This window comes from Chroicocephalus ridibundus, chromosome 9 (genome assembly GCF_963924245.1).
Source record: "Chroicocephalus ridibundus chromosome 9, bChrRid1.1, whole genome shotgun sequence".
Classification (NCBI taxonomy): domain Eukaryota; kingdom Metazoa; phylum Chordata; class Aves; order Charadriiformes; family Laridae; genus Chroicocephalus; species Chroicocephalus ridibundus.
Window position 1 is genome coordinate 1,813,377 of NC_086292.1, and position 26,052 is coordinate 1,839,428.

The 26,052-nt window shown below is 41.3% G+C and overlaps 1 long non-coding RNA gene across 1 annotated transcript in view; it reads left to right on the plus strand.

The window, feature by feature from the left end:
- Positions 1-2,379: 2,379 nt before the first annotated feature.
- LOC134521185 (uncharacterized) overlaps positions 2,380-26,052 on the plus strand; it is a 41,770-nt gene continuing 18,097 nt past the window's right edge. Inside the window, exons 1-3 of the long non-coding RNA XR_010072673.1 lie at positions 2,380-2,646; positions 3,417-3,487; positions 4,187-4,257. This is a non-coding gene — a long non-coding RNA (uncharacterized LOC134521185). The remainder of the gene's footprint in view (positions 2,647-3,416; positions 3,488-4,186; positions 4,258-26,052) is intronic.

Genomic DNA, 26,052 nt, shown 5'->3' on the forward strand with positions numbered 1-26,052 from the left:
AACTATATAACAGGTTGAGTTATACAGGAAGAATTGACTGGATTACTTATAGCAACGGGGGACACATCGAGGACTATTACAGCTCAGCTCACACCCAACTCAGCTACCACAACAGGTGGATGAAATAACTACTTGATCAGTGCACCAGATCAAGGCAACACCCTTCAAAGCGCTACCACTGATCAAAGCAGCGTGCCATTAAGATCCACTGGGTAAGCACACAGCAACAGTTATCACTGAACAGTAGCAATGAATTCTGGGCAGCACTCCTTTCACATATGTAGTGAAATACAGTAACACTTGGATAAAATCATTCACGAAACCAAAAAAAATAATTTAAAAAATAGCACCTTTCTGCCTTCGGATTATTAAGCCTCTCACCACTCAGAAATGCAAAACCTTGTTCTGGTTAGATTTTGTCCATAAAATTAAGAAGAAAACACAATAAGCATCAGCTAGCTGATGCTCTCAAACGAGGAGTCATGCTCCCAGTATGAAAAAAAGAAATAAAGTTCTCTGGATTCAAGCTGCAGGAACAAAACAGACCTCAGATCATGTAACAGATGCATTTTAAAGCTTTGTTCTGAATTATTGTACCCTTTTTTAATTAGAATAATGCAATACCCCTTCTTCCGTTGAATTTTTGGACCTAAATAACTTTGTCCTGAATAATTTCACTCCAGTTTCTTTCCTATTCCTATAAAATAAGGAGAGTAAATGTATGGCCAACATCCTGCTGGAAAGATGCTTGTAGCAGTCACAGTCAGGACTCCTCCATCAGAGAGATGGGAATCCCAATGTGTCAACGGTAGGTTGACAAAGGCATTTTCTGTCACACCTGAAATTCAGGTACGCCACTGCACTCGGTGTTTGTTACTGGGGTTTAGGCACCTTCATTTTAAAGGTGCTGACTTTGGACATTTCCCTACTGAATATGTTGTGCTGCCTGTCTTACATGCCACGTTACTGCCAAAGTCTTTCTGTGCACTGTGTAAAGACTCTGTGCCCCTAAAACAAATTCAGGGCTCCTCTCCCAAGGATAAACTTCCAAAACTAATCTGTAGTGCCAAATTTCTAGGTCCAAAGGTTTTCTTTTTGTTTTACCATGCTCCCAAAAATTAAAAGAGTTGCTCTGATACTGATTGTTGATATTTAAAGTTTGTAAGTAATTATATTGTTCATTACACCACCATTGATTCAGGCTGGAGATTGGTTATTAACATCAGGTGTACTGGAGAAAAACAATAGGAAATGCGAACAGAGACTCAATTAGTTCTCCAGCCCACAGCTGACCTAAAAAGCTGCAGCTGCACAAGCAGCACATGGATGGTTACGGAGCGAGATGGATTTCAGCAAGTAACATGACTGGCTGAACTGGAAATGCTTCATAATATCAGATATGACTGGTATTACCTCATTTTCACAGTGAAAAATAAGTATTTGTTACAACATCAGCAGATAGATAAATAACTTAGAAGCTGTAAACTATGCCTATAAATAACCAACTTTAAAGTTGTATCTGCTTTCAGCCATCAAAAAGCTGAGGTAATACCTTCACAGACTGGCAGAAAGCAAGCTTAGTGCTTCAGGAAGGGTTCTGAAAAAGAGAGGCCGCGGAACTATTTGAATTGTTTCTCCAAGAACCACTTTGTCTTACAGACAGAGCGACAAAACCCTCACTCACCACCGAGAGGAGGCTCCTGTGGCGCTGAGAGCGGGAAGCGCGTTACAACGCCTGAGGGAACGAAGCTCCACCCTCTCAGCGGGCAAAAACGTGATGGCAACACGCCAAACTCATGAAAAACCTACATTTCTACCAAGTAATGGCTGATTAAGAAACTCTTCTCCACACACTTCCTAGTTAAAACCCAAAGGCAACTGAAGTGGGCTGTTGCTTTGTTCCTTCGTTTCACAATCCTGCATTTCCAGGCGGAAAACATGATTTTTTTCAGAACTATTTAACATACACTTTTAACTGCCAAATTCCCCTTCAGAAAACCCTCACACGAGCCAGGTGCCTAGGCTACCTCTCCCCGCACTGCTAGCCACCCGCACCAGCCCTTCCCGCTGTCTCAGCGGCTCGGTGCCAGGGATGAGCCCCTCCGGCACATTCACTAGCCCAGCTGTGACCCAGAGTTTCGCTCTCAAGGCGAGTAACTCGTCACACAGCAAGGACCCTGATCCGTGCCTGGCCTCCTCCGGCTCCCTGAGGCCCCTCCAGGCGTCCTTTCCCTGTGGCACACCAGGGCTCTCGGGCGGCGCCCTCCTCTCCTCACACCGCTGCCGGAGACGGAAGGGGCCCGGCCCCGCCGACAGGCCGCGGCCGCGCACACCACCCATCTGGGCGGGCGCTTCTTGCTCCCCGCCACTCACCGCGGCTCCGGCCCGGGGGAATGGAGCGGGGCCTGGCAGAGAACCCGGACCGGGCCCCGGCACGGTCCCGCCGCGATGCGACTGAGGCGCGACCGGCGACAGGAGAGAGGGCTGGGGGGAAGAGCGGTTCCTTCCCGCGCGGCTCCGCCTCCCCCCGCCATCTCCCGCCCCTCAGGGAGCCGGGCGGGAGGAAAGTACCGCATCCAGCTCTAGGGCACCAACATAATGACATGGAGCTGTTGGAGCAGGGCCAGAGGAGGCCATGGAGATGCTGTGAGGGCTGGAGAGAGTTGGGGGGGTTCAGCCTGGAGAAGAGAAGGCTCCGCGGAGACCTTCCAGCCCCTTCCAGTCCCTAAAGGGGCTCCAGGAAAGCTGGGGAGGGACTCTGGAGCAGGGAGGGGAGCCATGGGACGAGGGGGAAGGGTTTTCCACTGAAAGAGGGGAGATTTAGACTACATATAAGGATGAAAGTTTTTACACTGAGGGTGGTGAGCCCCTGGCCCAGGTTGCTTGGAGCAACCTGGGCTGGTGGGAGGTGTCTCTGCCCAGGGCAGGGGGTGCCACTGGGTGGGCTTTAGGGTCCCTTCCAACTCAAACCATTCTGTGATTCTGTCAAAACCTTTCATTAAAGTATTTCTTGTCTTTATATACTTGTTCTTTTTATATTGAAAGTGTGGCCTGGGAGGTGCCGGTTGCGTCCTGCAGCATGGTGGGACATGGCACCCTCGGGCAGGACAGGGCAGGTGCTGGTGGGTGAGGGCCAGGCTGGGCCAGGAGCTCAGGGTGCCAGGGATGTCGTGGGCAGTTGCTGCCGCCTGTCCCTGCTCGCTGTAGTGTAGCTACAGCCTTGGATGTAGCTTCCATGGCGACACTGTCATGGAAATAAGGTGCAAGAAGTCCCTATTACAGGGGGTGAAATCTACCTGTAGCTTGAGGTCGAATTTCAATAGGTACGTCATGGTAAAAGCAGCTCTTCTGTTTACTGTGATCTTGTTTTAATATCCCTGTTTCAGGTTAGCTAATACCACTTTTTTTTCTTTCAGGGAAGTAATTCTTTTTATCAAGAAAAGGTTATCCTTCAGTTCTGGGATGCATAATGTGTTGTCTGTCACACGTAAGTCACTGAAGTATTTCATCCTCCTCAGCACCTCATGCTGTATTTGGACTGACCTGCCGAGGTCTCTACTTGGCTGAGATCTTCAGGACAGAGATCTTGTCTTCTCTCATGTTTGATTAAGTGCAGGACATGATATTAGCAGCTCAAGGGATCTTGTTTCTCTTGAAACAGAGAACTTTTTGTGCTGCAGCTATACCTATAATATAAAGAAAGTTTGGCCAGCGTACTGAGATAGATCACAGTGTTGCAGAAGAGTAAATAAAAGCATTGATGCAGTGGAGTGTAAAGCAAAGCGGAATAAACAGGTCTGCCTGCATACTGTTCAAATGTCTTAAGATTCAGTCATTCACTGCTTTCTGCAGAGAGTGGACTGCTTGGTCCTGGCCCTTTTCATCTAGCTTGCTACAAGAAATTAAAGTAATTTACACACGATAAACGTTTCTTTTACATTTTTCCATCCATAGAAGTTATAGTAGTGATCAGAGAGGTGTTGGAAGGGGCAATTATCCATACTGCAGGAAGTGGAAGTCATCTGAATACCAATGAGACTTAGGCTGTCAACACTGCGGAGGGAGGAAAATGTAATTGAGAAAGTATATGCTGTTTAGATCTGCAAAATCTGTATTGTGTACTAAACCTCTCCAACCCAAAGATTCACCTTTCATTGATTGCTCTATGTTGTGTTCTTCTTCTCAGGAAAGTAATGTTGCAAACAAGCTAGCAAGCACCCAAGCTGAATAAGATTGGTGTCTGCAAGAATCTAAGAGGTAGGCTGACAGTTTTCATACTCTGGGTTATAAACGATGGTGAAATAGGGTTGGGAGAAACATTACCTTTTCTTTAAGATTCTAATCAAGGTACCCAGAATGACTAAGAATAACACAGATCCTCAGAGTTCCCACTAAATACCTCCCTGGCAGCTTGATAGTTCATTATTTATCATTGTCTGTTTTTTTATGGTAACAGTTGACATTAGATTATTACTGACCTGGTTGGTATTTGAATTTATTCCCTAGAGGTTAAAGACTTTGTAGTTTCATGTTCCCGGTTCTTTTTAAAATTCATCATTTTAGAGCATGGAAAATATATTGTTCTATCAAGTTTATTTCTCTGACATTTATTCAGTGGAGAGTGTGATCCTAATATTAAAGGCTTTTGTTTTGAAGCCCAGGATACAGATAAATCTTTTCACTGGTCTTCCCTAAAACGAGTCATTTTATCACTGTGGTTCCCCTTGTTGGTGCCCAGGAAGTTAATATGTTGAACAGCATAATTATTTGAACCAGTATTTGTTTTTAAAGGATTTGGGGTGATAATAGATGGCTCAACCCAGTTGTGTCAGAAGGTATTAAGATTTCTGTCTGCTAATGTCCTGGAGTTGGTCCTATATAGAGCCATAAATAATATTGTGTGAGAAGCAGTGACAGGCTTTTACTCCAACTCGTCTCTTTATCATATGTTATATTAAATTTAAACACAATTGTTGAATTCCTTTGTGTGGGTAAATGCTTTTTGATGTCTCCTTCTATTAAAGTTGTAATATTCCTTTTAACCAGAGGGCTGCATAAGAATTCGTACTTGCTAGGTATGTTTCTCAAATAATCATAATCTCATTAACGCTGCCAGCAGAACTAATTGGGCTGTCACAATGAGGTTCAGTACCCAGTTGAAGAATTATGGTGTGAGGCCAATGGAATTAAGCGTATTCTGATGGTGGAGAAAGTTAATGTGACTCATTAATGAGATGCTCATAAGCATTATTCTATATGAGAAGGCAGGTAGTTTGAGGTTGTTTTTTTCTAAGCTCTGGAAATATGAAGGACAAATGCAATTGAAAGCATTTGTTGACAGTTCAAGGTACAATAAAGGTTTTCTTCTTTATCAGCACAGACATTGAAAGTACTGCCAAGTAGCACCTAGATGACATAAATCATTGATGAGAGTGGATAGTTTGAAAATATTACGAAGAAAATGCTCTAGGGCATGCAGCATCTCAGGAAGTCATTGTTTAGGGCCTGCCGTATTTAAAATGGTTGTTTCAGTTTCCATTAATTCAGATCTCTAATTAAGAAATGGATTGATCTTTGCCTGAAGTTGCTAGAGACTGGCTGGTGTCCACGGCAGATCAGAAGTGTGCATACAAATTAAATGTTGAAAGCGTCCACTGAGTTTCAGACAGAAGGAAATGTAGACCTATATTTGTAGGTAGCTGTTGTTAATTGTGCTTCGGGTGGTAGTAGGAAACCACAATCAGCTGCATTTTCACTAGGCTTCATGGTGGAGAAGAGAGGACTAAAAATCTTTTGTGAAAAAAAGATAAACTGCCTAGTGCAGTCTTGTCCTTGGTCACAGCAGCATCTCTGCAGGCAGGTGGGCTTTCATCTTGGTCAGACTTGGGAAGAAATAGCCAGTGAAGATCCTGGTTGTGAAAAGCATGACGAGTGTCTTTTTATGCCAGGCTTTTGTACAATGTGTTGCTTCTGTGAGTTGCTGGAGAGCGTTGTATGCTTTCTCCAGCATAACCTGGGGAAAGGTTGTCCTTAGGATGAGATGCAAACCAGAAATTGCCACTTGTGATTGCGAAGGAGCCACAGCTGCATTTCCAAGGTTTGGTATTAGCCTCAGTGCACAGACTAGGTTCCAGTTAGCATATCTACGCTCTACCTTCCTAATTTTGCTTTGTGCTTTCAGCTGGATAAATATTCTTACTCGCTGTCTATCCTAATGTGGTAAATAGCAAACATCTACCTTCCCGTGTTTTGGGTGCATTTCAATGCAAACCGCACGCATAGATTGCAGAGTTCCTTGTGAGTCCTTTCTCCTTACAATAGCAAGAAATTGCAATAGCCTTATGGGAAAACATCTGAAAATGCAACAAAGTTCCATTAGCCAGCATTATAAAATATCTATTCATATATGTACATACATATATATTTCCATTTATATGGAAGCATCCGAACTCCTCACCAGAGACATAAAGGCCTGTCGCAGAACAGACACAGCTGTGGGAAGTGCTCAGTTTGAAGAGTGCTGAGGAGACAGACCAGGCATTTGACAGTAGTTTCTTACAGAGGAAGTAAAACTTGTAGTGGAGAAGACTTAGACTTAGATCCACTCTTGATTTCTCAAAGTACTTCACTTGGAATTGTCTGTTTGCTGATCCCAAACCAAAGATTGGATGGGATGGGACTGAATCTCTAAATCATGTATTTCGCAATAGTCTTGGTATTTTGTGTCTGAATAGATTCAGTGCTGCTTGCAACAGCAGCTTAAGCGTAAGAAAGTTCCAGTGCGTGATCCTGTTGCTTTCAGAGACAGACAAAGGTGGTGTTTTTTAACACAGTCTGCATCCTTTTATACATGTTTGCATGAGTTAATTTTAATTTTTCCCCATACAGAGTTATTGTAGATGCCTTCAGGAGATGCTTTAAATAATTTGGTGTTTGAGACCCATGGTTTATCATTGTGCTTCTGAGGAATAATGTGTTCCCTTAGATGGACAAGTTGGGGTTTTTTCCTAAACATGACATTAATTCATGTGAAAAAGGTGAATTGAGATTTTCTTAATTTTCTTCTCTCCTTTCTATTATTTTTGCTTAATGATTTCCCCGTGGACCATCCTGATGAATTCCCAGTGCACTGCTGTGGGGAGGGCTTTGAAAGGGAAAGGTGAAGTTGTCATACACTTTGAGCAGATCGATACTAGACTTATTAATCAGTTTTCTTCAGTAATAGGTTGACTCTTTTGGGAATCTTTCACAATTTACTTCAAACTGATGAGTTGTTTTGACAGTTCAGAAAATGCCTTAATTTAGAAATTGCAGCTTTTCATATCGACATTCTGTTTAACCCATCATATATCCATCTGTTGTAAAAACACAGTATTTATTCGTTCTTCAGCTAGCTTTTGTGATACTAGTCATTGCAGTATTGAAGTGTCCTACAAATGCTGCAAGTCATATAAGCAAGGCTCTTTCTGGTTTTCTTCTTCTCATTCTTTATTGGTGGAATATTAGTTCTACTGGAGAAGGTGGATTGATTTTGTAGTTTGTTCAGAGGACACTGTTTTGAGATCTTTATCATCTCTTCTGAAGGTGGGCTTATTTCTGAGAAATCTCATGGTCCTGAAAGAAGGAACATCAGTGTTGCTCTGAGCATTTCCTTACTGGTAAGGGGGTGAGTTGTTTCAGGTGATTGTGTTTTTGGAGAAAGAACTTCTCTCTTAATTTTCTGGGACTGTTTGAGGACTTAGAAAATGGACGCTAATCTGAAGTTTGGCAAACAGTTTGTGCTGCTTACCTGCATGTGTATGTGTGTGGAGATGTTTGAGAACTTTTTTATCCTAGTCTAAGACAGACATCAATAAATATAGCCTCTGTAATCTTAAATAATGATTTTCACTGTGTTGGTTAAGCTATCATATTCTTAATAGTAGCTTACTTGAAACATAGCTGATGTTTCCAGCTCCTGTGGGATAGAGGAAGGTGGAGGTGATCAGACAAACCACTTGGTGCTTTGTGGAACGTTCCACTAGGCTGTGTGTTGAATAATGCTGCAACTATTAAGTAAATTTATCATTCCCTCCACTGCGTGTTAATTATAAAGAAAACACAATTGTAAAATTGATAACTCTGAAGTCCCATTAATAGAATGGACCTCATATATGTGCGTTTTGGTAGGCTTTTTTTTTTTGTCTTCAAAAAGATAAGAGCTTGTAAGAGTTCATATTAGGCATATAAGCATGCATATGCCTAAAGTGTCCTTAAAAACACTTAAGTATACATATGGGAACACGTTTTGCACCAACTTATATAAATTTGAAGAACATTCAAAACATTAATTACTTTCCAAAGACATGTAAAATAAGTGGTGTTGTTGCCGCACTATAGGTGGGAAATCAAAGGCATAGAGTAAATGACTCCTTTAAGGTCAGACAAAATGACTGCCGAGATTCCTGGGTTCTAATCATGGCACTTCTTGCTGTGACAAGATGCATCCTCTTATTCATTAGCTTTTTCATTATTGTCCTGTGATAACACAAAGTTGTCTAATTGGTTATGTTACCATTTGGAGCAAATCACCATATCACAGCATTCTCAAGTATGTACAAGATCAGAACTTAAAAAGTCCTATGCTTTTTTCACAAGTTTCATAAGCTCACTAATAGATATTTATGAAATAATTATGCGCCTTTTGAGTTGCTGAGCCACCTGCAGAAGGAGAAGACAGACAGCAGGAATCTGACATTGAGTTTGGCAGACAGGTTAAATGATGACGCGCGCAGGGAATTTCCAATGTCTGTGTACGAAGGAGGATTTTCAGCATAAAAAGTATCTCACAAATACTGTCAAATGTAGTTAATGTCTCGTTATGTGAACTAGAGAGATTTATTCTCTTTCTATTTTAGCAGCTTGAGCATAGGCAGACCATAATCTTTTCAATTTGATATCGTATTGATTTTTGCTGTCAGATTTTGGGAATGGAGTGCTCTCCATAATGAAAAAGGACGGGAAAAGCAAAAATAGTGTCTCTGGTTTTGATGCAGTCATCTGAAAGCTCCATGTCCACTTGGGATTGTGGAGGAAGATTCGAGTCCGATTCCTTTTGACTCCAAACATAGGCATGTGCCAGGTTTCCAGATCTGCGTGTTCCTGACTGTTACGGTTTGAAGAACCTACAATAATTTATTGTTGTTTAGACAATTATTCTATCACTCGATGACCCCTCCCCACCCACAAAGGGGAATCGGGAAAAAACAAGGAAACCAAAGGAGAACCAATATTGATCCTGATACCAATATAAAATATAAGAGGATTATACTCAGCCCATTCCATCAGCAGGAAGCTGTGCACTCCCATCCGGGACAGCCAATGTGGAACACTGCGAGCGCTGTGGCTTCGGGAGGAAGGGAAGGGCTCAGGGCTCCGGCACTGGGGCACGGAGTTCTCAGGATCACAGCCATCATAGAAGAGAAAAACTCCTCAGCGAACTTTCTAATTTATATTGAATGGTGTGAAATAATCCTGTTGGCAGCTTGGGCCAAGTGCCTGGGTCTTGCTCCTCCTTGTCCCCGCACCCCCGCACCTGGCAAGCTCGAAAACACTGAGACCTTGAAACCTGCATATCATACCTGGCCATAAAGTAAATATTTTCACAAATTCAGACACTGGAGTCTTCTAAAAATGCAGTTTTCCCAAGCATTAAAAGAGACCTTAGTGAAAAGTACAATTACTGAAAAATAAATAAATTCTGTGTCGCTTAAACGAGGACACCAACCTTACTCTCAGTGGGAGTTGCTCGCACAGATCTGGCTACCACAAGTGCCCGTGGACCTTCTTGAACTGCTGAGGTTCTTTCAGGCAGCGTGAATATCAGAAATATACTAAGCTGATGGACTTGGCTCAGCCCTGATTTACTCTTGAGTAAATCGTTCTACCCTACACCAGTAGACCAAGTCTCCAGCAGAAAATGAACTTGATGATCTGATTCTAATTAGTTTCTTGATTTAATGGCAGTAATTTTACTTTCACGACAGTAGTCATTGCCCCAGCTAGCAAGAATAATAGAATTGGTTTCCTTAAAGGCCCATTTACGATGCATCCTCTGTTGAATCTTAAGCAATAACAAGCAGAAGCCTATCGTTATTTCAAAATATGGTATTTATATGGTTAAAAGTATTGGGCTGTCTTGCCTGAGATTGGTGACTGGGAATTGCCAGTGTAAGAAAATGAACACTCATAAAGTTAAAATATAGCTTGAATTGATTCCATTTCATTCTAAGATAATCTTCTTTTTCTTTCATTGCTGATTTAAACACCTGGAAGTAAAAGTCCTCATGAAATTAAAAACAGGCAAACAAAATCTGTAAGGAAATTAAACAGCATGGGATGTGATGTGTTTACACCAGTATAAAACCAAAATGACTCCACAGAAGATAATTAAAATCAACCAAAACAAATGGACTGATCACCTTAATGACCTAATGGGCAAAGTGTCATTAAAGTATCGTTATATTTTGGTTACCTCAACTCCATACGCTATCAAAAATTATACTTAAGCTGGAGAGCTATGAAAACCTGTAGCCTTAGTTATTTTCTCTTTAAACTTTTAAGAATTTAGCTCTCCACAGCTAGATTAGAATTGGATTAGTTATCTTCGCATTGCAGTGCATTTTGAATTGTGGATTTGAGAGCCTGGCAATCTTTGCTTGGAAATCCGATCCTGCCAGCAAATGATCTCCTGAGTCACTGCAACCCTCTGTTCAGTATCAAAGTGCTCATGGAGGAAGAGCGTGGGGCTGGCTGGCAGGACGGTGGGACAGGCTGGATCTATGGAAAGGAAGTCAGGGCATATCGAGGCTGAACAGGTATGGCAGAAAAAACGTTTAGCTTGGTTTGGAAAAGACAGGTTTTTCTCCCCCTGTGATTTGCACAATCCACAGATGGATTCAGCTGGGGCAAGTTATCTGTCTGTCAACTCATCTGTCAGCTCCTTGTCAAGCTTTATTCCTTTCATTAAGAATATACCTACATCAGCCCTTTCTTTGTCCTGTATTAAATGGAATTTTCCATTATTATTTCTTGCACCTATTTACCTTTATAAATTCTTCAACCTAAGGAACGCTTAGAACTATGAGGCCCTGAGCTTTCAAATTCTTCATTCATAGAACACCTGCTGACTCCTGTGATAGCTCAACTTAAAAGGCTCTGCTAGATTGTTCCTGAATTTTGAAAAGTAATGTACATTTATAGTCCTCTCTCAATTGTGAATAATAATAATATAGACTCTGATCCGCTGCATACTTATATATGTATTAAGCTGTATGCATTTGTGTAGTCCCTTGGGAATTGTTTATGAAATAGGCCACATTCACACAATATTGTATTTTATGTGTTTATCATTAAATATTTAAAGCAAAATAATTGTAAACAATGGATGGAAGACACATTTTGAATGGAGGTTGTGATGACAATATGTAAACTGGGAAAAGTGTTAGGCTGGAATGTGCTGCCGGTTTTAAAAAAATGAAGTGTAAAGATGTATTTTTATTCTATCAGGAATTTCTACTGAAATGTTCTGGAACATTCACAAATTCTGAACATGTTTAGATCATGTACAGCCATAGATATACATAATTTGTAAGAGTGAAGAGATTTTCTTTTGCAATGCGCTGTTATAACCAGCTAAAATGTCGCTAACAATATATTACTCTAAAGCACAGCTCAGAAAAACAACAAAGAATAAATCATAGTCATAGCAGAGACTAAGATATTAAAACCATAATTCAGCCACAAAGTTGACAGAGAGATGAGACAGTGAAACTGTGGCACCATTAGCATGGAACAGAAGCTGTTGCGTGTGTTTAAATGTACTCTGCCTGAATAAAATTGTCCTTACAATAGGGTCTTACTCTCATTTTGGTCCTTTGCAGCATCAGGGAACACTGAACACAAGAGCGGGCTTGTGTCTAAAACCAAAACCCATCAAGACAAGGTGACCTTGATCTAGGCTGATACAATCCCAAGAGTCACAGGGGCTTTATTAAAAAGTTAAAAGCTAGGCTGTTATTTAAACTTTATTCTCTCCCCTCTCCAAATAAATGAAATATTGACAAAATCTCCTTAGCTGGCTGGTGTGATGCACCAGCTGAAGTGTTTCTGTCTCTCTGGCTGCCTCCCTCCCACTTCCCTATGGATCTGTGGTCTGAGGTCCTGATGCCCTCGGCATTGCCCAGGCAGGGACAGGCCGAAGCTGGTTTCCACCTGAAGTGTTCTGCGGTGGTCATGCATCTGTCATAATCTTCTAGACAGATCCTTAGTAAAATTTCAGTCATCTCCTACAAATTGCATCTGCTGCTAGACTGTTTTAAAGAAATTCTTATTTCCAAATTAGAGTTGTAAGGACTGGAGGGTACCTGTCCGTTTTGTGGACATAAGAGGGCTGTGGCACATGGGCCTCTGTTAGTTGCCTACGGGAGCGTGTTTCACGCCCCAGCCAAATGACTTAGAACAGAAGATATCAAGGTGGGGATTGGTGTGCATTAGATGGGTGATGCCAAAACTAGCATTACGATGTTGGCTATAGTCTCTCAATACAGACGGAGCACAGACTAGATCCTTGGCAGGATTAATTCCGGATACAGAAGGGTGTTAAACTTCAAGCTTGACATTCAAGCAATGTCTCCTACAAGGGAGTGTTTGGCAAATTTTGCAAAAGCAAGGGAAGAGATTACCTCCATAGTTTAGAAAATCCCTGTTTCCTCCATAGATTGTTAAACATGGGCTCCTGTTAACTTGGAATATTACTGTTTATGAACAAAATTTAGGGATTACTATGCCAAGTATATTGGTATTTGAGAGCAGTTGTGCTGTGCTGACCATGAAGTTCTCTTGGAACTTCTCAATAACTTGGCTGAAGTTTTCAGCTCCTTCAGATTTTACCTGTATAGCAGACTGTGGCAGGTGACTTTAATGAAAGGACATAATTCAAAGCGTTGCTTAGTTGCAGATAGAGTTCCTCAAGCTCTGTCTTGGGTTCCTTTGCTTCTACTTTGTCAAGTTATCTGTCAGCTTGGAATAAATTTCCATTTTTATGCTGGCCAATCTCAGATAAGTGGGGTTTTTTTTAACCTTTTAGTAATGTTTCTCAGCTCTTAGCAGAGTCATCTCTTTTTACAGTGACTAGAAGCCAGAGCAGTGTTTCTTGTTATTACAGCATTGTGTGTGTTTTAGGCTAATTTCAGGCTCTGTAGAGGAAGAAAGGGAAGTGGGAAGATTATAGTATATGGTACCAAAATGTGCAGAGGTACTTATGTTGGTTTGGATTATTTATCTCCTAAAGCAGTTTGTAATTTTCTTTTAATATTAGTCTGCATTGAAGATCAGATAGCACTTACACTTTAAAAGGATGAGTATTAGAGACAGGCCTATAACAAAATTAAAGTATGATAAAAAATGGAAAATAAAACTGTCATGAGATATTATATTTTTAATGTTTGCACTGAAATGAAAATGCCAAACATCAGTGATAAAAGGCAAAGTAAACGGTGGACTCAGTCCTATTATGTGCTCTGGAAATATGGATGTTGTTTTAAAACAAATTAATTATGATGATACTCCTTTAAAGACTGGCAACAACAATCCTCTGTCTTATGTGAGAGGTTTGACTTGGGGGTGAAAGGCACCATTCTCACACAAGGGCAGACAAGGAATAGGGTATCTCTGTGTGATCTTTACATGCTGACATTGCTAATGGTCATTTTTAATTATAAAGACAAAAGCTGTTGAGATAATTGTGGGTAGCGAATTTAAAATTTAAATGCACTCAAACAGATTGCCCAGAGAGGTCATAACATTTCTATCCTTGGAAATATTCAAAACCCGCTTGGGCCCAGTCCTGAGCGACCTGCTGTGAGCAGGGTTGGACTGCACGATGCCCGGAGGTCCCTTCCAACCTCAGTGATGCTGTGCTGCTGTGAAGGGAAAGGTTGAAGATATTACTTAATCACAGAATCACAAAAAAAGTTTAAGGAGCTATTCTGTAAGCAAACTTGGCCTGTGGGGCGGGAGGACAAGGAGGCTGAAACACACTGGGGTCTGTGCAGGGTGAATATACTGATCATACATGCCAGCAATGCCTGCTGAGCAGGAGCTTGCGGTGTGCAAGGAATAAAGCGTGTCTTTAATGAACAAACTCATCTGGTTCAATGGAATAAAAGGGAGTACGTCTTTCCCAAATATTTTTCATAAGGGATCTGAAAATGTTTTGCTTAAAAAAATATCATGCACACAAACACATACAGCATATGGGCTGAGGGCTTTTGTTTGTATACCTGACTTTTGCAGAGTCCCACAGCTGTGGTAATTTGCACCTGTAGGCAAAATTTTGTTGTAGGACCAAAAAAAAATATTAAAAATAGAGTATCCAAGACCTAGTGAGTAATATCAACAGATGGAATCCAGCTGCTGACATGAAATAGCGCCATGAGAACTGTCATTACAGCATCCCATCAGTGAGTTTGCCCAGTAGCTCCCCCAAAGAAAACGCAAATATTGTACATGAGTGTCCTTTGCCTCTTCCTTTCCCTTCTCCTCTGCAGACCAATTGCAAAATGGGTGCAGGAGGAAAGGAGTCGTGTCAGGCTATACTAGACTACATGGGCCAGTCTTAGGGCTAAAAAAGGCAACTGGCTTAGGTCTTAGCGGCAGTGGGGGAGTATAAGCAGATTAACGTAGTAGTGCAAGGTCTGGAATCGTAGCACATCCAAAGTGACCTGATTTACAGAGCTCTGGATTGCGCTAGGGAGATGAAGTGAATTTTTCCACTTCAAGAAAAGTTAGTAACAGGATATGATTTACAGTCCTGCCCAGAATACTCCTCATTCTGTCCTCTGCTGACAGGACATCTCTCCATCTTTTATAATTTCTCTCTGCGTACATGAGAAATTCCACATTTGAGGGTGTTTGAAAGCCAGAATGAGTTCTGATCTGTCTTTTTCAGCATGCTTAACTAAAACCCTAGATCTAAACAACCCCATATTTTGTCATATGTAAATTTTAATGCTGAGACTTGAATCCATGTGTACTTATTAATTATAATATATTAACAATTGTTTAATTGTAAGCATCCCTTCTACTGTTGGTGCATTTCTAGTGTGAAGGGAACCACAAGCATCAGAGAGTGTTTCCAAAGCCGTAAGCATACTGCTTCCCAACCAAAAACGTTAAAGTTTGTTACATAAAAAGCTATTGTTGTGCCTTCTCTCCATGCCTCATCTCTGCCTGTCTTTAGATGGATGTTCAAACGCGTTGGTGGGTAATTGTACTCAATTAAGTGTGCATTTAAGACTTCAGTTTCTTCTTTTAGGTAGAGCCCCCTCATTCTGTATTTCAGTCACTGAAAAACAATAGAGAACTGAAGATGTAAAATCTAGTCCTTGAAAATGTGCTTTGCAGTCCTAGTTAACTATTTTATTGTCCAACTCTTCTTTCAAATTGCAGCAGAAGAAAGAGTAGAGTTAATGAGTGTAATTTATCAAAACGATAACAAAGCGTTAGGCATGGATCTGGCCATTGACCTGTGTGTACTGCAACTTCAGCTTCCAACAAAAACAGAAAAGTGGTTGGGATAAAAGTTAAATATCAGGTGCCTTCAGTAAAGTAATCCAATTTACATTAAACACTAAGGTTTAGTCCAAGCCACATGACCTCACATTTGGGTAGGCACACACAGACAGTGCCTCTAGCCCCACTTAAAGGTAGTGATTGCTAAACTCGTCATTTGGTGGTGTTGCTGAGCTTGCTGTAATTTGGACCAAGCCACCACCAAGGTGGTGAGACTTTGCTTAAAATAGAGAGTTGAGACCCTGCCAGTGATAACAGAGGCAAATTGTGCAGCAGAGAGTGTTGAGAGCCAGCCCCAGTGGCAAACTGTGCAGCAGATGAGCATCACAGGGAACATCATGCAGTAGATACCTGACTGCACCCCACCTGGAGCAGCAACACTGAGCAATGACACTGTTTGGTGACGTGAGGTGGGGAAAGCAGCACCCCTGTGTCTTCTGCCCTAACAGCCCCTCTCCCTTCCCACCCACCTTTCCATACATCAGAGGTCTTGGTGTTTGTCATCTACTCTGAAACGAACTTCTCCCTAAACCATCAAGTTTCCCTCTTCTGACCAAAGCTGCCACTGGCAACAGTAGCCTCTACAGACTGATTGCAGTGAAAGAAATTTGCTGTAGTTCCTCCAAAGAAACTTTGTCTTGAGGGAAGAAATTGAAGCACAAGCAATGCAGTTAGCCATGTGAAACTGAGTCTGCCTCTGGTTTTTTGTGGATGTGTCAGAATGCTGTGAGGGTTCTGTTCAGCCACCTGAAAACGTTCAGCAAGATCAGCTTCAAGTTTTGGTTTCTCTCTCTGATTCATTAAAGAAGAAAACCTGCCCTGGCTCGCTCGGATGGCTGGTGCTGTTTGGATGATGACGTGTGCAGGCATAAGATGCTCCAGAGCATTGTTATCATGATGATATATGGGGGATTGTGTTAGTCTTGGGGATTATTTTTATTTATTTACCAGTACCACCTAAGAATGCGAGGGCATTTGTTGTATTAGTTGTGCTTGCCACAAACAAAGAATTCCACACTCATTGTGATAAACCTGAAGCAATCTTTTTAAATAACAGACTGGACCTGCATTTAGGAGGGCGATAATCCATTGTAAGCTTTTTAATTGTTCAGGCAGTGAAGACAGACAAAAAAGGTTGCTATTCATTATGGTGGTTAGGTTTTACAGCACATAGTTGCTTTCTTTGGTGGGTATTTTTCATACTGGTGATATAAGCTTCCCTTTTAAGCAAAATTTCTCTCTAATGCAATATAAACCCTTGGGAGATTTCAGCCCGTTGGCTGGTTGATAATGTGATTGCAGATGTTTGCTTTTTTAAACAGATTACTAAGGTGGCTGAATGTAATATTGAGATTTAGCAGTTGTTATTAGGACTTGTGCTCCTGCAGATCTGGGATGGGAATTTTAGTTTAATCACTGCAAGTCGGAGTTACGAGGTTCAGATAAAATAACAAGTATTTGCAATTACGTGGCTGGAGCCTCTTGAGAGATCTAAAATTCACCTCAGACTATTATTCGGTAAACATGCTTTCCAGTTCTTAATTTGCCTTGCAGGATCCTTCTCTAAAGGAGCTCAGGTGCTTTAACAGCACTTTGCTGGCCCTAAGAGAGCTGATGATTTACGCAGAGGTGAGGGGGGATCTGTAGCCTTTCCAGGCCCAGCTCACCAGTGTAGCTTTCAGGAATAATCTGATCTGTGGGATGACATTTTTCTAGATAAGCTTCCTCATTTTTTCCTCCCTTCCTCCTTTACACGTGAATGGTTGGGGCAGGACTTCTATTGTATAGAGGTGGCAAGATCAGGTTCTGTGTAGCTTGTGGCATCATGCTGCGAGTGACATCCTGGCAGTTGTGATGTCTGAACAGGTTTGTATCCTGTTGTGGAGAGAGGCCAGAAATGCAGAGCCACTCAAAATCTTTGCTATGTAAGATTTTCAGGAGCTCTTATGGAGGGATTAAAATTATTTTACTTTGAAATGTTACTAAGTTAAACTGCCTGAGAGTATTCATGGATGGGGAGGTGCCCTTTTGCCCGAATGAGGAGTAGATGCTGAAAAAAACAGCTTGCCCAGAGTCACTTAGATAGTAGAAGACAGCAGCAGAAACAAGACTGTCAAACTTCATTTTGGCATTTGCTCCGGTTGCACCATGCAAACAAAGAACATGTCGTTTATGTACGATGAGGAGGGAGATCTGTCAAATTAGATTGCCTGAAAAGTGATTTAATTTAGAGCACTGTTTGAACAGAAGCAGTTCATTACTTGATGGTAGAGTTGTGTACGAACGCTGTGTGTACACACACAAGGATGTGATCCTCAGGCGAGTAGGTAACACATGGGAGCCCCCAGCTGTGGTGTTTTTCCCTACTCCCCTTCCTCTCCAGAGCCGTTCCTGCCCAGCATGGCCTTCTGCTCGTAGCAGAGCTTGCTGCTGCTTCGCCATGCTGGTTTTTTCATGGAAGCTGTGGTAGATTTCTCCCATTTTCATTTCTGTTCACTGTAATATGGCTGAGAGTTGATTGGTTTTGTCTCTTTCCTTTTGCTATATGGAAGGATGCTCTAACTGTTAAATTAGATTATACATGACAAAATTACAAATGTTTAAAAAGTGCTTAAGAGAATGGCTGCCCCCACATCTGGAATTAAGACCTCTAGAGATTAAGAATGTAAGCAAGACCCTCAGCCTCAGTAAAATTCAAGGCTGTTTTCTTTGCCTAACAACAGTGCAAGTGAAGATCACTCCCTGGAAAAAGAGGGAGACCTGTAGCTACATTTCTTGTGTCTGGGAAGGAGCGATAAGCACCATCTATTCTGCAGGTTGGAAGCTCTATAGGTTGGGAGCTCTATAATTCTATTAGCATTTTAGATAAACTCTGAAGCTTTTACTGATTTGCATTCCTGCATGCACACACTTGCACGTATATGCTAAAATGTCTTCTGTTTTCAGCAGCAGAGAGCTAACCTCTGGTAAGCAAAGCACTAGGGAACAGAGGCATCACTTAGAATAGGTTAAATTCCAGCCACAGAGAAACATCATTTGGATTTTTCTTGCAGGAGACACTATGCTCTGTTTCTTCAAACCCCAGAGTATGAATAAAACTTAAATTATCGAGGCAAATAGCTTAGGGATTTTCAAATAAGGATTAGGCAATTACATGAATAAGAATAGGTAGGATAAAAAGAGAAGAGCTATCAAGTCGCCTGCATCTGCTTATAAACTCACCACCAGCAAACAAGTAAGGTAAAAATCCCATAAGCGCTGCCATCAGGGAGAAGATCTCTGCATGAGCACCGCTGTCTCGTGCAGCAGTGACTTTGGCTGTACTTCTAGGTTGCTAACTAGAGACTCTTGAAAGAGACCTTGTTTTTCAGGAGGTGGTTCTTTTGCTGTTTCTGACACCCAGATTCCTTTATTAGGGGAAGAGATGATGCCTTAAATAGCTCAACGCTTTTGAATACCTGTTTCCTATGACACAAGAGGTATATTGCTAATCATCTGGGACTGAGCTGAGCTCAGAATAGATTGTTCTTACTCTTACGTTTCGAATTCGATATATACAGTAGTTATTCCCTAGCACCAGAGGGAAAGGGAACCCAGACCCCTTCCGTCTTAGCCCTGTGAAAGTGTTACATGTGCTACAAAATCTGGGGGAAGAGTTTTACCTTTAGGCTTACCCTGAGTGCCTAACTTGGAGAAATACCCAGCCACTCTGCTGAGGTGGGCACAGGGTATGCAAACCTCAGAGGGCTACTCATGGTGAAAGCATAACTTGGATGTCTTAAACCACCTTCTGGAGGGTTCTCTGTCCTTGCACTGACTCTAGAGAGAAGCAAAGCAGACTGAATATCTAACTGAGGCCGTAGTTGATCAATGCACAGCCTTTGTTGGCTCTGCCTGCTTATAAGGTTCCCCTTCTCTCATGCCTAACTGCTTCCCAGCTCTGCTCTACCTCTTCCTTGTGCCAGCCCAGCTCTTTTTGGGACCATGTTGGAATACATGTCTCGGTGTCTCTTTAGGATATGTTTGGCATCACACTGTTCTGTTTTCCTCTTCAAAGTGATGGCTTATATTGAAACAAATGTGTAGCTTTCTGGGCACTTCACAGATGTCAGCAGTGTGTCCACTGAGGGCAGTCACATCCTTAAAATGCAAAAATAGTCGCCTCCTTACAAAAATGGGGATACTTTGCCAATAAACAGGGGATACATTTCCATTAGATTATGTCATCCTAGGATTCGTGACACATAGATGAACAATTTTGATTCTTTCCAGTAGAAAGAAGCAATACACATACACACTCAAGTGAGAATGACATTGTTCCCTCCGTGTTTTGTGAAATGACAGTTACTGAGAGGATAAACCCAGAAGAATGGCTCCAGATAAATCTTTATCTAAATTATCAACAAAACATTCTCCTACTCTTTCTCTCATTTCATAGACCATTGACCAATATTCCCATGCAACCATCTTTTAATAGAAAAGAAAGATTTCCTTCTAGGCAAGGGGAAAATAAATGAAAAGATTATTTGCTTGGACAGATCGTCTGGAGCAGGGAAATGAGTTGGCATTGTTTATTCAGCAGAGGAAGCAGGGGAACCGATGACAAAAAATTACTTATAACCCAGGAGACATATCACACCCTGCTTGGCAAAATGCTTTTCATACATACGGGACCTCTGCTTATGGTTTTTGTGCTTGTGATCCTGGAATAAACGTGTTTTCCTTTATAATAGCCAACTGTTGTTATCGCCTGGGGAAACTTCTGCATATATCAGGGTTGCTGGATGGGTATCTTTGTTCCTGATTTCTTCTGTGATTGAAACTGAATAATCATGTATGATTTACCTCTGAATAACAGATGCCAAGTATCTAATTGATTAGTGCATCCTGTAGCAGTGAGACTGCCTTTCACCAGCTGCAGGCTACCTATGACAGGTACTGCTGGAATTTTCCCTTTCCCTTAAAATCTTTTCAGCACTCCGCGTCACAACAAGCTGTTGTGACTGGTTAGCTTAGCAGTGCATTGACATTTTTCTCCAGAACAAGCTTAGAGGAAAAGTGTAATATATGGTTAAATGAAATCATTTCCAGCAGCACCCGTAGAAATGATCACTGAGCACATAGGGAATTTCCACGCACGAGCTGTGATCAGCCCCAGATGAGGTCTACAAAAGGTGCTCTACAGTCTTCTGTGATAGCTGCTGTAAACGGAGCCACCTAAAACCAGCAGCCCGTATTATCAGGCAGACACTGATGTGATCTTACTGCTATCTACGTCCCCATCATTTTGCAAAGGAGAGGGTAGTTCCATATAATCTATCTTCAGTTTTACCGTGACATCCTTCAATGTTGTATCTGTGCAGAAATGAATCATTTCCTTCTCCATCGCAGTTAAGCCCCTTTGTTGTACTAGGGTGACATTAAAAAAGAATTTTAAACAAAAACATGCCACATAGTGTTTGGGCAGGGAGGAGACAGGTGCGGAACAGTGACCAAGTGAGTATTTAGGCAGACTGTCTATAGTTGACATTTGCCTACAATATTGAGATTCAAATTCATCTGGAAAGTTCTGTGACTTCTTTAAAGGGAGTTTTATAGAATCTGGTTTTGCATTTCATCTTGTGTTGGGGAGTTAAGACACTGAATATCTTTTGTTGGCCCCCGGAAGCTACAGGCTGGAACCTGGCAGCAGTGCTTTGTTGTTCAGGAATAGAAGTTGATTTTCAAATACTTTTATTTTAAAGTACATTTCTTCAAAACAAGTGGGTGCATACATTTTTAAAGTGACGCAGGGCTTTTCACTTTGGCATTCTGCAATTGCAACTGCTGCATCACTGACTCTTTTGGAATTGGTGGGATATCCAGAAGGGTAAAGGGAGAGGTGTCAAGTCCAGCAACTAGAAAAAGCAATGAGGGAGCAGGGCTGCCCTTCTTCACTGCTGTTTTGCAGAGACCACGCAGGCAGAGTGGGAAGGGGAACCAGGTCAGAAAAGCAACAGGAATGGAGGCAAAACCCCAGAGATGTCACCCAGCAGAGACCAGTAATCCACTAGGGTGGATAAAGAAATCCAAAGCACATAAGACTGGTATCACAGTGCAGTAATACAGTTATTTAATATTTCTGGTATTATCTAGTATGGCAAAGATTGAGAATTGCAAGAACTTTTGCAGCAATATCTGCATACGGCAGATCACGTTATCCTGAGATTTTAGAACTCTCTTAGCGAGAGGTATGTATGTCATTCATGGGTAGCTGAAGAGCTAGTCTGTGAACTGAAAAATTAGTCTGTTATCTTCAATGAAAAACGTATAGTTATCAGGAACAACAAAAAAATCATAATATGAGTTGTGTACAGGAAACTAATTGGCAATGAATTTTGTAATCCCTGGCTGAATTAGGCTGTCTTCATACAGGCGTAGAAAAGTATAACTTTTCTCTGAGTTAATATTTTCACCAATTTATCTGGTTTTATGAACAACATTTCTTTAAGAAGGGATTGTTTGCTATAGTTTCCTATTTATACAGGGGAAAAATTGCCTGCACATGAGGTATTATCCTGATTGATTTAATTGTTAAAGAAATCCCAAGGAAGTTGTCCGTCCATCCACCACCTTTCTGAAGTACTGCTCTAAGTCACACAGCTGATGATTGTATTGCAGCTGTTTTGGTGCCAGGTCTTAATTTTGTTAGGTTATTTTGGTTTGACTTGGCTTTGTAAAAAACATGACAAATGAATTGTATCTACTTGAAGGTGCTGTCTCCCAGCCAGGATGCAATTTTATGTTAACTGCATTATTGCAGAAGTCAGTCTGAAAGCCAAAGCCCGCTGACCTGCAGCATATAAAACATTAATAGAATATTTAATTCGTGTATTTGAGATAAACTGTGAGATAAACCTAAAATTAATATTATGATTAATTTGGGTGAATGCTTATGTTGTGCTTGCCACCACATCTGTTCTCTTCTGGAGGGAATCAAAAGCATCCATCTGTTTATTGTAATAGTTTCTCATCTGTGTATACGGATTCTCTTTTATATTGAATGTCAGAGCCTGCGTTTGTAAACCAAGTGTTTCAGAGGATGGTATCTGAAGACCCCTGCAATTCCAGGAGCTCTACTAAGCAGTATATGTACATACTGCCATTTCAAAACTAATATGGATACCTTGAAAACCTATCTTAATTTGAACGATAGAGAAAGAGGAGATTTAAGAAGAGAATGCTGTAATCTGTAAAAAAACTATTGCTTGGCATGGCAAATACTGCCTGTTGTGTGACAGGAGAGATGCTGCACATCCTGCTCCTCCCTTTCCCCTTGACAGCTGCCGCCAGAGCACCTTCTCTGTTCCTGAATATATACAGGTACATTTGTTCAAGTAATAATACCCTATTTCCACTTCTCCTATGTAAATTATAGTCTGCAAGGTGGCACAAGTTCATTAAATTTGTGAATTTTATCAATAGAAAGTTCATTTAAAAGTAAAGCACCTGGATCCCTGAGTTACAGCTTGTTAAAAAGCATAACTTCTGAAAAGTCCTAGATAAATCATTCGCCATCGTGATCAGCTGGCAGAGGTTCAACTAGCATTTCATGAGAGATCCCACCTGCAAACTAACACAGCAAGTCTGTAAGGTGGCCACTTCTTAGGTATGAACCCTATAAAGATGATGATCTCCTCTGCTGCTTGAGTTCATCAGACCTTAGTTTTGTGCCTCTGCATGTTACGAATACTCTGACTCCCTTGAGTGCTAATGCTGAATCGATGACTCCCAGCACATTCCCAAGAGGTATCGTGATAGGTGAGATGACATTTTTAAAAACAGCTAGTTGAAAATGCCTGGACACTAATGTTCACGTTAGTGATCCTGTTGTACTTGTTTCCATACAGCCCTCCAGAACTACCTGTCCTCTGAACTGCATGTCTATCAAGAATTCAGTCATCAGTCCTCAAAAGACGTTATTATTAATGTAAAAATTCTGCTCTGGTTAGAGCCATGTTCTTTGGTAGGATTATCCTTCTCTGGCCGACCTCACTAATAGAAAATAGTGGGGCTCCATCAAATTTCCCCGCAGATAAGCAATGGGTCGTGATGTGGTGGGTAGTATGGATCCCTTATCCACGTGCCCCATGATCTAGAATTAAAGTGTCTGACGAAACTGACAGAAATGAGAGTCTTGTCAAAAATAGCTCTTTTAGTGAAAGTGAGGCATAAATGTTGGGCAGGAGAATCCCAAAGGTGTTCTACCGACGGTCTTGTGAGTTAAAAGCCCACTTGCAAAGCAGGGCCATGTGTGCAGACTTGCATTTCTTTTTTTCTGCCCAGGGCAGTATGAGTTTATAAGTTACCTGTACTTTACCTGTACTGTTTGAGCCGCAGCATTTTTGCTTTCAGAAATCTGATCATCGCTCCTTAATGAGCGCAAAAGGAAAATAAACTCCCACAAACTCAAATGCTCCTACTCACTGGATGAGTCTCTCATACAATTTATTCCGTTAATCCCCTGGAGAAACTCTTTGCCATTGCAAAACCTTGGGTGGAAGCTCTGAGGTTTCATGAATTCCATCTGTGACTGTTGCCGCTGCATACCAATTGGAAATTAAATTGGTTTTGATTACAGTACTTGCAAAAATTCTCATGGTGATCAGGTTTATTCTTATTAAAATCAGCAGTGTAGTTTGTAAAGAATCATTCAAGGTTTCGCTTGCAGGTCACACTTTTATTTGATAGCTTAAGCCTGTAGTTCTACAAAATGGGGAATCTGGTTTTTGTCACTTTGTACCAGATTAAAAGCTCTGAAGAAACACGGAACAAAGCATCGAGCTAGTGCAAACTCTCTGTTTGCTTCCAGTCTGTTAAAAAAAAAAAGCAAGTTGTGTAATAACGTTGTCTTAGCAGATTTGATGACATATCAGGTATCATTTATCTTCCCAGAGCTGGCAGAAAGCTAACATAAACCACAAAAGCTCCATAAATACGATGGTGTACGCTCTGGACAGTTTGATAAAAAATGTGATCATATCGTCCTGCCTAATTCAATAAAATTTATACTGCCAGATTACCTAGGACTGTGTATATCTGACATTAAAGTCGATCCACAGCCTCCATCACTAGATAATATTATCTGAATAAAGGCAATGTTGCCAGGAACTATGATTAGGGCCATTCAAGGCCAAGTTTCATAAGCGGTATCTGACTGGGGAGGCTCTGGAACACCCACTTGGAGACCTTGCAGGCTGACTGGCAGAACTGCAGAACACCTTCTGCTGCCCTGTGCTCCTGGCGTAACCCTGAGTCTTCGGTCCAGCTGAAATTTAGTTTGTGATTTTTCAGGTTGGACACCCCAAAATGAAAACCCTCAAATATTAGTGGACTACTCTAGAACAATTATGCCTTAATCTCTCTGCTTGAATCTCCCTGTCCGTTTAACTAGTAACAGAAATACTGTGAACAAGTTAACAGTTGTAATTGCAGTTACTGCCGTTTCGCCCACATACAATACAGGATTTGTCTCCCACCTGGCTACCTGTTTTCATGAAGCTTCTCTGACAGGCGTAATTATGCAGCGTTGTGATCTGCTTCTCTACACCAAGTACAGAAGATGGGCATTGAGCGAGGAAGAGGACAAAGATCTTTTCATTCGAGAGGAGCCGTTACGGTCTTGACTCATTAAAGTGAGCTGATGAGCAGGTGCAGCAGTGATTCATGCTCTGGTTTAAGAGAAAATCTGGGCATGTAAGCCCTCAGAACATTGGAGTCCTTGTTTAGCACTTCCGTATCATAAATATTGGCAGCTGCCTTCATTGGTACTCACACAGAATTCTGCTCACCTTGCCATACAGAAAATCTTTGCAGCCTGCTGTATTTACTGGAGGAGCCTGATGCATATTCTTCCATACACCCCTTCTTGCTCTCCCACGTTCCTTTTCATCATCGCAATTGCATGGCACACATCAGAGATGTATCTTCAGATAAAAGATGAATTTGATAGTGAGAGAATGCAAATAATATACACAGAAATTAAGAAAACAGTGTTTAACACAGTTAATTGAAAATTGTTCCTAAAACCATCCCCAAAGCAGAAAATGGTTTTGCTTTTATCTACAGATTATTTTTAAAAGACACAGCCATAAATGTAGCAGGTTCAGTTTTGTATCTGTGAGGCAAGGAGATTTCACTGGAAATAACATGAGTTGGTTTCTAAATCAGTCTTTCTTTTTATCTTCATTTGTCTCCAAGCCTCAGATATGACAGGATCACAGCAGCAGGAGATGGAAAGATTTTGGAATACTTTTTTTAATGATTAGGCCAAGAGCTTATGCAAAGAGCCTCGCGTTCTTCCAGTGGAAATGTGTATGTAGTTTTTACATAATAGCCAGCACAAGATCCCTTCTGAAATGTGATACTTAAATTCAGGAGATGAGGGAACAGAAAGCAAAA